Below are 12,534 nucleotides of genomic sequence, written 5' to 3'. Positions count from 1 at the left end.
AATGTAGGTTTTAACCCCGTATAGAAATTACCTGCATACGAATTCTAAAACACAAAAAATAAGCAATGCGAGAGCATAACACATAAAACACATATACACAGAGATTTTCCCCTGGATCCCAAAACCAGGACTACCAGCTTGATTTTTCATTATGTTCCTTTCAATGTTATAATACATATTTATACATGCCGAAGCATCCAATACCATGGACCGAAAACCATCATGTCCAAAACCATGGACCGAAAATTATCACGTCCAAAACCATGTGCGAAAATCATGCATAAAACCATAGGTAGGTCCGCCCAACCTCATATAGGGTCCAAAAAACAAAATTCTCCAGGGAACTGCCCTGAACCCCATAGAGGGGGGTTACCTGCACCCCTCAAACCCCCTGTGACCCCCCCGTTATGCAATCGGCACAACGAAGGGGGGGCTCCACCCCCCCTCTAACCACCTGGTTAACTACGTGGGTTAGTCATGGAAAGAATATAACACAACCCAACATCATGCTTGTTGGACTCCCTTTTAACCCCTATGGGTACCCATTCAAGTAGTAGCACATTAGACTGAACCACACAAAAACTATCTTCCACATATCCTCTGGGTTTATCGGAAGCCCCCCTATGCTCACCTAAAACCTCATCATAGATAAACCGTCAGCTGTCTTGCTGCTACAGTACACCGAGAACAGCACTTGGGGAGATTACTCGCGCGTACGATAGGGTAATCGGGTAGTACGGCTAAGGGTATGGTTGACCCTCCTTAGTTAGTGCCCTGGAAAATTGGGCCAAGTACTATTGTTGGACCCTTTTGTATATTGCGATCTGTAGTACTTGACACTCCTTGAGACCATAGTTCCCTCATCTCTCTGAAGATTTCCCATTATCTTCCTTGTCATATCAAATCTAGCAGTTGGGGTTCTGTCGCCGCCGCAACAATCAGATCCACCAGTTCAGGGTCTACCGCCACAGTACCATTCAGGTCTAGCAGCTGGTGTTTTGTCGCCACCGCAGTCCAACTCACATTCAGCAGTTGAGGGTTTCGCAGACAGATCTGACCATTTTTGCAGGGAAGCTTGTAGCTCCTATACCCTAGGGAGATTCTCGCAGGACATTAGGCAGGATTAACTTTTCTGGAAATTGGCCACTGTAGTATTGATAAGCGGGGAGTAAAGTCTGAAGCCTTCCTGGGATGCTTATAAGAGACTTATCCCATAAGAATTAAGATGACGAGCTGAGCGAGGTGGTACCATTCACTTGTCAGCTTCAATTTTCGGGTGGTCCCAAAATTTTTCAAAGTGACGATACGTGACCTGGATCTACGTATGGTAGAAACCAGAGCTCAAGCCATGGCAAACGAGAAGATCAAAACCATTGAAAAACAGTTGGCTTCTTTATAGGACCAGATGCAGACATTCATGGCCACATTCACAAGGGGTAATCCGGCGCTGCAATTGGAGGCACATGGTTTTAATGAATACATTGAAGGAGAATCTAGCCATCATCTTCACTTCCATGGAAATCACCCACCTTCCCACCCTTGACCACCCAAGCTAGACATGTACAAATTTGATGGCTCTAATTCGGCAGTATGGGTAACACAAATGGACCAATATTTCACTCTGAATAAAATCATAGATGATGAAACTAAACTACGTGTGGGAGGCATTTACTTGGACCAAGAGAGATGGAAATGGTGGTAGTAGCATCAGAAATGCTATCCAGGGAAAATTACTTAGCAGGTGTTCGCAAAATCCATTTGTGACTACTTTGACCGCGAATCTAATTTTTTGGGTCATCTTACTAAGCTCCGACAGACAGGCACAATAAACGACTATATTACAGCCTTTGAGACATTGGCCATTTGCACAGCAGGTCTGGGAGATGAATTCTACTCGGAATGTTTTATAAGTGGTCTCAAAGAAGCCATCCAAGCCCACGTTCGGATGCACCACCCATCCACATGGATGGAATCTTGCACAAAGGCTATCGAAGTAGAACGTGCTTTAGCTACCTAATCACCTCGTCCAAATTTCATAACCAAGGGTCACTCCACCCAGGTTCGGGGCACTACCCAAACACTTAAGGTTCAAAAGGTGTCCCCTGCAAAAATGGCCGAAAGAAGAAAGCAAGGATTATGTTACTACTGTGATGAAAAATACTCCTCGGGGCATAAATGCAAGGAACCCAAATTCTTTCAAATTGATGTTATTGGTCACAGCTCATCTGAGGAAGCCCCACCCTTTGAGGGCCTAAAGGAGGAAGATGAGGACAACCAGCAGGACAATGAGCTCCTAACTACACCAGAAGAACCAGTTATCTTGCTCCATGCTTTAGCAGGCATTTTTGCTCCCCAAACTGTCAAAAACAGAGGTTTTATTAAACATCGCCCTGTAGTAGTATTGATTGATAGTGGTAGCACGCATAACTTTATCCATCAGAGAGTTGCCGAAGTTGTTCATTGTTTTTTCAGAGCAGTCTCTAATTTCCAGGTCCAGATTGCTGATGGGGGGACAATGAAATGTGAAGGCCACTGTGAAAATATCAAACTTTAGATGGGAGATTACCACCTAAAGACCCACATGTTTGCCATCAACATGGGTGGTTGTGACATTGTCTTGGGTGCTAAATGGCTCTGCACACTAGGCCCAATCACAATGGATTTCTAGGAGTTATATATGAGCTTTAAGCAGAATGACCACATGCATACCCTCCGCAAACTCCAGGCAGGTGCTCCTTCTATCATCAGCTCGCATTGAATGGAAAAGTTGTTGAAAAAGGGCCATCATGGAGTTATCGCCCAATTTAATGCCATCTAGGCCATCGAGCCCACTACTCTTCATATTCATCCTAAGATGCAACAGGTCTTAAACCGCCACCCGCAGGTCTTTGACAAACCTAACGAGCTTCCACCCTCTAGAGGGGAACATGATCATAGCATCACTTTGGTCCTAGGGGCACAACCACCAAATGTGTGCCCATATAGATATCCTTTCACCCAAAATAATGAAATTGAAAAAATCATCAAGGAACTCCTGGAAGCTGGTGTCATTCGTCCTAGCATCAGTCCTTATTCATCACCTGTGGTCATGGTGCTCAAGAAAGATGGGGAATGGTGCATGTGTCCAGACTTCAGGGCCCTCAACAAGCTCACAGTCAAAGATAAATTCCCTATCCCGGTTGTTGATGATTTGCTGGATGAACTAAATGGTGCTCAATTCTTTACTAAGCTAGATCTTCGCTCGGGCTATCACCAAATACGCATGAAAGAAGTAGACATTCCCAAGATTGCTTTCCGAACTCATGAAGGCCATTATGAATTCTTGGTCATGCCATTTGGTCTCTGTAATTCCCCATCCACTTTTTAGAGCCTCATGAATCACCTGCTCAAACCATATCTCATAAAATTTGTCCTCGTTTTCTTTGATGACATTCTCATCTACAACCTCACCTAGGAAAAACATCTTTAGCATGTAGACCTACTCTTGCAACTGCTCCGGAAGCATAAATTATTTGTCAAATTGTCCAAGTGCTCTTTTGGCATGGAAGAAGACGAGTATTTGGGCCACATTGTGGATCCAAGCGATGCAGGATTGGCCCCAACCAAAGACCTTGAAGAGTTTGAGAGGATTCTTGGGTCTCACAGGCTACTATCGCAAATTTGTCCACAATTATGGTCGCATTTCTAGACCCCTCACTCACCTTCTAAAAAAAAATTCATTCCTCTGGACTGAGGAACCACAACAGGCGTTTATGGCTCTCAAACAAGCCATGTGTTCCACTCTCGTATTGGCATTACTCAACTTCACCAAATCTTTTGTGATTGAATGTGATGCTTCAGGTATGGGTATTGGGGATGTCTTAATGAAGGAAGTTCGACCCTTGGCTTTCAACAGCTAACAACTAATTGGGAAACATCTGGGACAATCTACCTATGAGAAGGAGATGATGGCCATCTTACTTGTAGTAGATACCTGGCGACCATACTTATTGGGGCGGCATTTCCAAATCTGCATAGACCATGAAAGCCTCAAATATTTTTGGAGCAACGTCTATCCTCGCCATAGCAAAATAAAAGGCTGGCCAAAATGTTGGGATATAATTATGAGGTAATTTACAAGAAAGGGTGCGAAAATGTAGTAGCAGATGCTTTATCACGCCAATTTGAGGATGACATCACCCTGCTAGCAATCTCTCTTCCCATTCTAGATTGGATTGAAGAAGCCCGCAAGGAATGGTTTTCACATCCTTCTCTCTCCCAACTCATTAATAACTTGCGAGCAAATCCTAATTCCATAGTGGGCTACTCTTGGAAGGATGAGATTCTTCACTACAAGGATAGAGTAGTGATATCACAGACATCCACCCACAAAACACCATTTTGGCAAAGTTACACTCATCTCCCATTGCAGGCCATGCAGGCTTTCAGAAGACTTGTGCTTGGATTCGTTGTTCCTTCTTTTGGACAGGCATGAAAACTGGCATTCTTACTTTTGTAGCTGAAAGTGATGTGTGTCAATGCCACAAAGGAGAAACAGTCAAGTTCCTAGGCACCTTACAACCATTGCCCATCCCTGCCTCAATTTGGACGGATGTTTCTATGGATTTCATTACTGGTCTTCTGAAGTCAGGCAACAAGTCAATCATCATGGTGGTTGTGGATAGACTTTCTAAGTATGCTCATTTTTGCGCCCTACCCCACCCATTTACCCCCACTTTGGTGGCTCAATCTTTCATGGACCAGATCTTCAAACTACATGGCATGCCCACTTCCATTGTGTCTGATCGTGACCCGATCTTCACCAGTAACTTTTGGCAAGAACTTTTCAAGCTACAAGGCACCCAACTCCAACTAAGTACTTCCTATCATCCCCAAACTGATGGTCAAATTGAAGCAGTCAACAAATGTTTGGAGACCTACCTCAAGTGCTTCACTTCAGAAAAGCAACATCAATGGGTAAAATGGTTACCTCTAGCCGAATTGTGGTATAATACTAACTATCATGCTACCATGAAGATGACTCCATATGAAGCAGTTTATGGTCAACTCCCCCCTTCACCTACTTCTTATATCCCTAGATGCTCTAAGGTGCAAGTAGTGGATCAACTCATACAAAATCGTGCAACCATGCTAGCACGTCTCAAATATAATCTCCACCAAGCTCAGAATCGCCTGAAGCAACAGGCAGACTAACATCATTCAGAGCGCACATTTCAAGAAGGGGATCAGGTATTCTTGAGGCTGCAACAATACAAGCAAACATCACTCAAAGACAAGGGCCACCAGAAATTATCTCCAAAATTCTACGGACCTTATCAAATACTTCAGCACATTGGAGAAGTAGCCTACAAGATAGCCTTGCCACCAACTGCAAAAATCCATCCTGTCTTCCATGTATCATGCCTCAAGAAAGTGGTGGGGAACAATTGCAGAATTCAAACCAGTCTACCTGAATTGGATGAAGAAGGTTCACTCTGGATCCAACCTGAACAGGTCCTCGACACGCGAGAACGACATCTGTGTGGCCGCACGATCACGAAAGTCCTCGTCAAGTGAAAAGACACCTCTCCAGAAGATGCGACCTAGGAACTAGCCACTATTCGTCAGCAGTTTCCGCAGCTTCAACCTTGAGGACAAGGATTTTTTTATGGGGGAGGGCATGTTAGGGTCCAACCCTAAACCCTTTATTCATGTAATAGGGTCGAGTCATAGTGATAGTTAGTTAAAGAGTCAATAAATCCCATATTAATAATTGTAAGTGGTTGACCCACATTTAAAGAAAGGGACCACAGTTAGTTGCAAACGGGCCATGGTATTAGATAGATGGTATTAAGAGAACCATGGTACTGACCCATGGTATTGCATGTATGAATCCTATATAAAGGATAGAGACTCCCCATTCAAGAGGGTGGTGTTTTATTTTGTAATCGAGCTCTGCTCTATTGGAGGTTGCCCCCTCGAAGAGGCAAGTGAACATTTCTTTCATCTCTGAATAATAAAATACTTATTGTTATTTCTCATTTTGTTCTGTGTTTTAGGTTGTATTTCTTCGTATATTTGGTATTCTGGCATCTTCTCGCAGGTCAAGAGCATAATAGAGGGTCGCATCCATTGGTGATCCAAATCCGAAGTCGGTACAACTGCATCCAATTTTCGTTTCCTAGATCTATTGTTTCTGACTGGTTTCAGGCCAAGAGGACTGCTCTATTGTGTTAGGAGCATCTATTCCAGTGAGGAACCCCTTTCGTTTCACGCGAAAAGGTTTCCAGTGGCCCTAGATACACCATTTTTAAGATCTGGAGGTATACAATTTTTTTTGTAGTTCTAGTTATTCATCTCTCTGTTTATTTCGGTTTATTTAGCTCTCTGTTTTTTATTACCAGATCTATACCTTTCATTTTTGCGTATGTTCTTTTCCCTACGACTTTGTGCCATCTGAGCAAATAAAAAATAGAAAGGAAGGATTTTTCTCATGCGTATGCTCTTTTCTGCCGCACCTTAGTGTGATCTCGGAAAATCAGAAACATTGAGGAAAATATTTAGTTTCCGATGAAAGCTAACTTCAAGCCATAAAGTTTGGTTTTTTCTGCATGTCCGTGTTGGGTTGTGTGGTTTTTTGTTTTGTAGGCAAAAAGAGATTTTTCAAGTAAGCACACACCCCAAAGCTTTAGTGACTAAAAAAAAACCCTTCCTCTTTTCCAAAAATTACTAACCTTTTAAACTAGCTCACTTGGTCCAAAGTTACTTTATGAGAATAGAGGTATTGGGTTAAAGTCTTTCTTTTTGTTGAGTTACGTTTTCAAAAATCACATGTAACATATGTTTTAAAGTTACTTTATGTAAAAGTGTTCTCACCCATTATAAAAAGTGAGTCACTTATAATTCTAAAGTCATTTTATCTTTTATTTAAGTTACAATTTAGTGAGTAGCTCATAAAGTACCATTGTAAAAGTGACTTTCACTTATTTATAAAAGTGGGTCACATAAAATCTTTTTTAAAGTGAGCTAATTAGATTAAGTTTGGAAATATGGGGGATTTTTTTTTAAATATAAAATTATCAGTCACTTCCGCACATTCACACACTTCGTCAGCATCTTCAACAACTTTTAGTCAAAAATCCATAACTTCTTCATCTGGAAGCCATTTTCTTTAATCGGCTTAATTTTTCGAGATTTTTCCATTGGAACACTTAGTTTCAGCATCTACAGCTTTAGTTTCTGTTAAAATGGAAAGTCCATGCCAATTTATTCTTAACAGCACCAACTACTTCCAATGGTGGTCCTACATTGTGGATTTACTTAGAAGTAAAGGTCTTTATAGAATAGTCTCAGGCCAAGAAACTAAACCTAAAGATGAAGATAAGGCAGCCAAATGGGAAAATAGGCAAGATCAAGCACATGGGTTGATAGGGATGTCTATTTATCCAGACCTTAGATTCCATATCGCAGAACTTGATACCCCTAATGAAGCAATGAAACAACTCACTAAAGTTTTTGGAATTAAAAATGAAATTAGAGCCCATCAACTCGAAAATGAGTTGCTTACGTTGGACCCCAATAATTTTTATACTGTTGAAGATTTTTTGTCCAAGTTCAAGACCCTTAGACTTCTCTTGGAAGGTGTTAAGGTTAAGAAAGAAGATGGTAGCCTTATCTATTCCATTCTTACTAAGTTGGGACCAGCCTACTCTGTGTTTGTTTCCACCTTCCATTCTACTAGAGAAGCATTTATTTCTCAAGGACAAGACTACAAGTCCCCCTCTTTTGATGCATTTTGTGATTCTTTAATAAGAGAACAAGAAAAACTCTTACATCTTGGTCTTCTTAATCTTGGAAAATCTTCTAATAAAGCCTTGGCCGCCCAGCAGCAACCAAATTCAAAGAATCCTAAGAAGCAGTATCCTAAAAGGAATGGTCCTAAACCAAACAAGGGCCCTAAGCAATTTCAGTCTCAAAATGAAAAATCAATTCAAGAAAATGATAAGGCAAATAAAAACAAAGGGAAGAAGACTGATAGACATTGCAACTTTTGTAATCGAGATGGCCACTTAGAATCTAAATTCTTTAAGAAGATGGAAGCGTTGGAAGTAGCAATGAAGAAGCATAACATCCATTTGGAGCACTCTTCAACTCCAACTTCATCTTCAGGAATTGCACTTTCTGCATGTGGTTGTCAAGCATCTCGGTCTGGTTAAGCACTAAATGTATCTTCTTCTTCTCATTCTCATGAGTGGCTCATTGATTCTGGAGCTTCTTATCACATGGTCAAAAACAAAGCCATGTTTTCTTCTTTAAATGATTGTAACACCAAAAATATATATGATGGTGATGATAGATCTCTTAGTGTTGTAGGGACTGGAACTATTCATCTATACAATGGTCAATTTAATGATGTGTTATTTGTTCCAACCTTATCTTGCAATCTTCTATCTGTATATCAGATAACTCATTCAGGTGAAGGTAAAATCGTTGAATTTTCACCTCATGATGTTGTAATTAAGGACCTAAGAGATCCTAGACAGATTTTAGCTACTGGCATTGTTGATGATTCTACAAGGTTGTATAAGTTTAACAACTTTGGGTCATCAACTCTTTCCTCAGTATTTGTTGCTCATAATGATGAAGTGAGAAAACTTTGGCATGAGCGATTTGGTCACTTAAACTATCGCTCCCTTCAAAATCTATGTAAAGAAAATATGGTGACAGGTCTTCCTATGGTATCTTGCAGAGATGGTGTTTGTTTCAGATGTGTACTCGGAAAACATCATCGAGAAATTTTTGAAAAACATGCTTCTTGGCATGCCTCAGCCCCTTTACAGCTTGTGCATAGTGATTTATGTGGTCCACTTCCAGTTGTTTCATTCTCTGGCTACAAGTATTTCTTAACTTTCATTGATGATTTCTCCAGACGCACTTGGGTATACTTCTTAAAACTCAAGAGTGAAGTATTTAACATGTTCTTGGCCTTTATGGCCTTTGTTGAAAAACAATCTTGACATCAAATTCTTAAGCTAAGATCTAATAATGGCGGAGAATATGTTAACAACAAATTCATCAACTTTTGCACTGAGCATGGAATTCAAATGCAACATACTGTTGCATATACTCCACAACAAAATGGTGTAGCTGAAAGGAAGAATCACACCTTAAAGGAAATGGCTAATTGTATTCTTCAATCTAAAGGACTTAGTCTTAATTTTTTGGCAGAAGCAATTAACTGTGCAAATTACATAGTAAATCACACTCCTACTAAGGTTTTAAAGAATATCACTCTAGAAGAAGCATGGAGCTCAATTAAACCAGATGTCAATCACTTTCGTGTTTTTGGAAGTGAAGCATGGGCCCATATTCTAGATGAGAAACATAAAGCCTTAGAACCTAAGAGTGAAAAATGTATTTTTGTTAGGTATTCTGAAGATGTCAAAGGATATAGACTTTTTTCACCTAAGTCCAAAAATGTTATCATTAGAAGAGATGTAAAGTTTTCTAAAAATATATCGGCTTACGAGGCTAGTTCGGCGGATGTGCCACCTCTCTCTATCCCTTCTACTTCTGAAAATATTTATTCTTCAGATGATGACAACGAGGATGAAAATCCTCCCCCACCTTCTCAGGATCCTCCTTCAACTCCTCAACTTCCAAAATGGGTCACCGCTACTTGGGATGCAGCAGGTGCTCTTGCAAGTGTTCCTACAGATCAGTGTCGTACTCGTTCTCAATTTGATAGAGCCTCTTCTTTACTGGCTCAAGCTCAGTGAATTATGATCCTGACACCTTTGCAGAAGCTTCAGGCCATCTAGATTGGGACGCAGCTCTGAATGAAGAATATCGTTCATTATTGGCAAATGATACATGGGATCTTGTTCCTCTTCCAAACGGACGAAAACTTGTTAGATGCAAATGGATTTACAGAACCAAGTATGGACCAGATGGAAAAGCTGATAAACATAAAGCTCGTCTTGTTGCTATGTGTTTTTCACAAGTTGAAGGCATTGACTATACTGAAACCTTCTCCCCTGTTGCCAAAATGAACTTTATCCGCCTTGTTATTTCCCTTGCTACCTCTTTCAAATGGGAAGGCCATCAGATGGATGTTAAATCTACCTTATTGCATGGGGTCTTGCATGAACAAATCTATATGGAACAACCTCCTGTATTTATACAAACAGAATCCATCCTTGTATGTCAGCTTAAGAAATCCCTTTATGGTTTCAAGCAATCCCCTCGGGCTTCATATGCAAAATGGATAGATTTATTTTAGATACTAGCTTTTCTAGGTGTCATTCTGACAATATTGTCTACACCAAGAAAGTGGGTAAGTCTCTTATAATTCTTGTTCTTTATGTTGATGATCTTATCCTTACTGGTAGTGATCCCAACCTTATAAACCATGTGAAGTCTAGCCTTAAAAATTAGTTTGAAATGACAGACATAGCACACTTGCATTTATTTCTTGGTATTCAAGTCTTGCAATCCAAGGAAGGTATTTCCCTTTCCCAGTCCAAGTATGCCTGTGATCTTCTACGCCACTTTCACATGGAAGACTGTAAGCTAGCCCCTTCTCCCTTTTAGTCTGGAGCCAAACTTTCAGTCACTTGTACTTCCCCTGAAGTTGATGCTACCTTATACCGTCAACTTGTAGGAAAAATTTTGTATCTAACCCATACCCATCCTGACCTTTCCTTTGATGTTGGCCTTATTGCCCAGTTTATGAAAAACCCACATGAAAGTCACTAGAAAGCAGCTAAAATAATACTTCATTATGTTCGAGGTATAGTTCATTTTGGGATTCATTACAGTGGAGAAGCATCTCCTCTATTGGTTGGTTTCACTGATTCCAATTGGGCTGGTGACCCTAATGATCGGAAGTCTACTGCAGGTTATGTGTTCACTCTTGGTTCTGGACCTATTACATGGGCTTACAAGAAACAAAGTGCCATTTCTCTTTCTTCAGTAGAAGCAGAGTATCGTGGCGCCATAGAAGCTAGTAAGGAAGCCCTGTGGCTTCGTCAGATCCTGTCAGAGTTTGGATTTTAGCAGCAGCATCCGATTACACTTTGGTGTGATAATCAAAGTGCCATTAAACTATGCAAAGATCCAGTCCAACATCATTGCAGCAAACACATTGAACTACACATGCACTTCATTAGAAAGCTCATTCATGACCATGTTCTTGAAGTGCAATATTGTTCAACCGATGATCAAGTTGCAGACATCTTTACAAAGGCTCTCACAGAGGCGAAGTTTACTAAACTTCAATTTATGGTTGGAGTTCAAGAAGTTGTCACTAAGGGGGGATAGGCTGTAATGCCTCCTTCCTTCTCCTATTGTGTCATATTTGTACATCCTTCAATCCTATCCCAATTTGTTCTTAAGGGTGGATGTTAGGATATTCCAACACATAGGAAATAGTTAAGTATAACTTGGTCTAGTGTAGAGTTAGGTAAAGTGTGTTTCTTTACTATGTACTTTTGTAACTTACAATCTGATGGTCACGATATGTTCTAGACATGAAGTGATCCGACAGTTCATTCTCTCCTCGGTATTACCGACACTTGATCTATGGCTTAACACCTGATTGGTCCATGATCTCTATTTAAAGAGCATGGAGGGTCATTTGTAGGGTGACCGTTCATGAGAGAATCTTATGTAAATTTTCTTTCTTTTATTAATAAATTGCCTGAAGTGGCCGCGTTGGCTCAGGCCGTGGACTGTTTCCCTCTTTGAGGGTTTTAACCACGTCAAGAATACTGGTGTATTGATCTGTGATCTGTTTGTGAGTGGTGTCCTTTGGTGTTCTATCTGAGGAACTTACCTTGTAAATTCCTACATTTCTTGATGTTCTAATTTTCTCCACTTCATCCCTTCTCTCCTCTTGTTGTTTTTTGGTCAAATCTTCATCGAGGAAGAAGCGTGAGCCTTTCAAGAGTTTCTTTTTTCCCAAAAGTTGTCGTTTGTCTTGTACGCTTGCCATGGTGACTTTTATGGGTCAAGGACTCTCTTCACATATCCTCCCAACCCTTCTTGCTTGGCAAATTTTCCCTCTCCAATGTAGTTTCTCTTGCAAAAAGTCTCTTGTAAAATTAAGAGTACTTTCATTCTTCCCATAATCTCTTATTCCCCTTATAATAAAGTTTGTTTTCCTATCCTGTCTTTCTTTGTGTTCTATTTCATGTGCTCTATGAGCACTTGCATATTCTTATTCCTCTGTCCTTATGTAACTATTAGCGTCTTCAGCTCTAGCTTTGATTTCTTTTGGACTATCTTTCCCGCTGTTCATTTTTTCCTTCTCTTTGGAAATGTCTGTTTGTTGAGATACCTGTGTATCTATTTGAGTTTTTTTAGAAATTATCACATCTTTGTTTGTTGTTATTAATACTTTCATGCTTTGCCATGCTATCTTCATGTTTTTCCATTATTGTTTTCCTGTCTCTAGAGCCTCTTGTAACATTATTACCTGTTCTTTTAAAATTCTATTACCTTCCATTAGACATCGGTTTGCAACTGTGATCTCTGAAATTTTGTGGTCCCTTT

Source organism: Pinus tabuliformis, chromosome 5_2 (genome assembly GCF_031772625.1).
Source record: "Pinus tabuliformis cultivar Carrire ecotype Pingquan chromosome 5_2, CPIR1, whole genome shotgun sequence".
NCBI classification, from domain to species: Eukaryota; Viridiplantae; Streptophyta; class Pinopsida; order Pinales; family Pinaceae; genus Pinus; species Pinus tabuliformis.
This window is presented reverse-complemented; position numbering follows the sequence as displayed.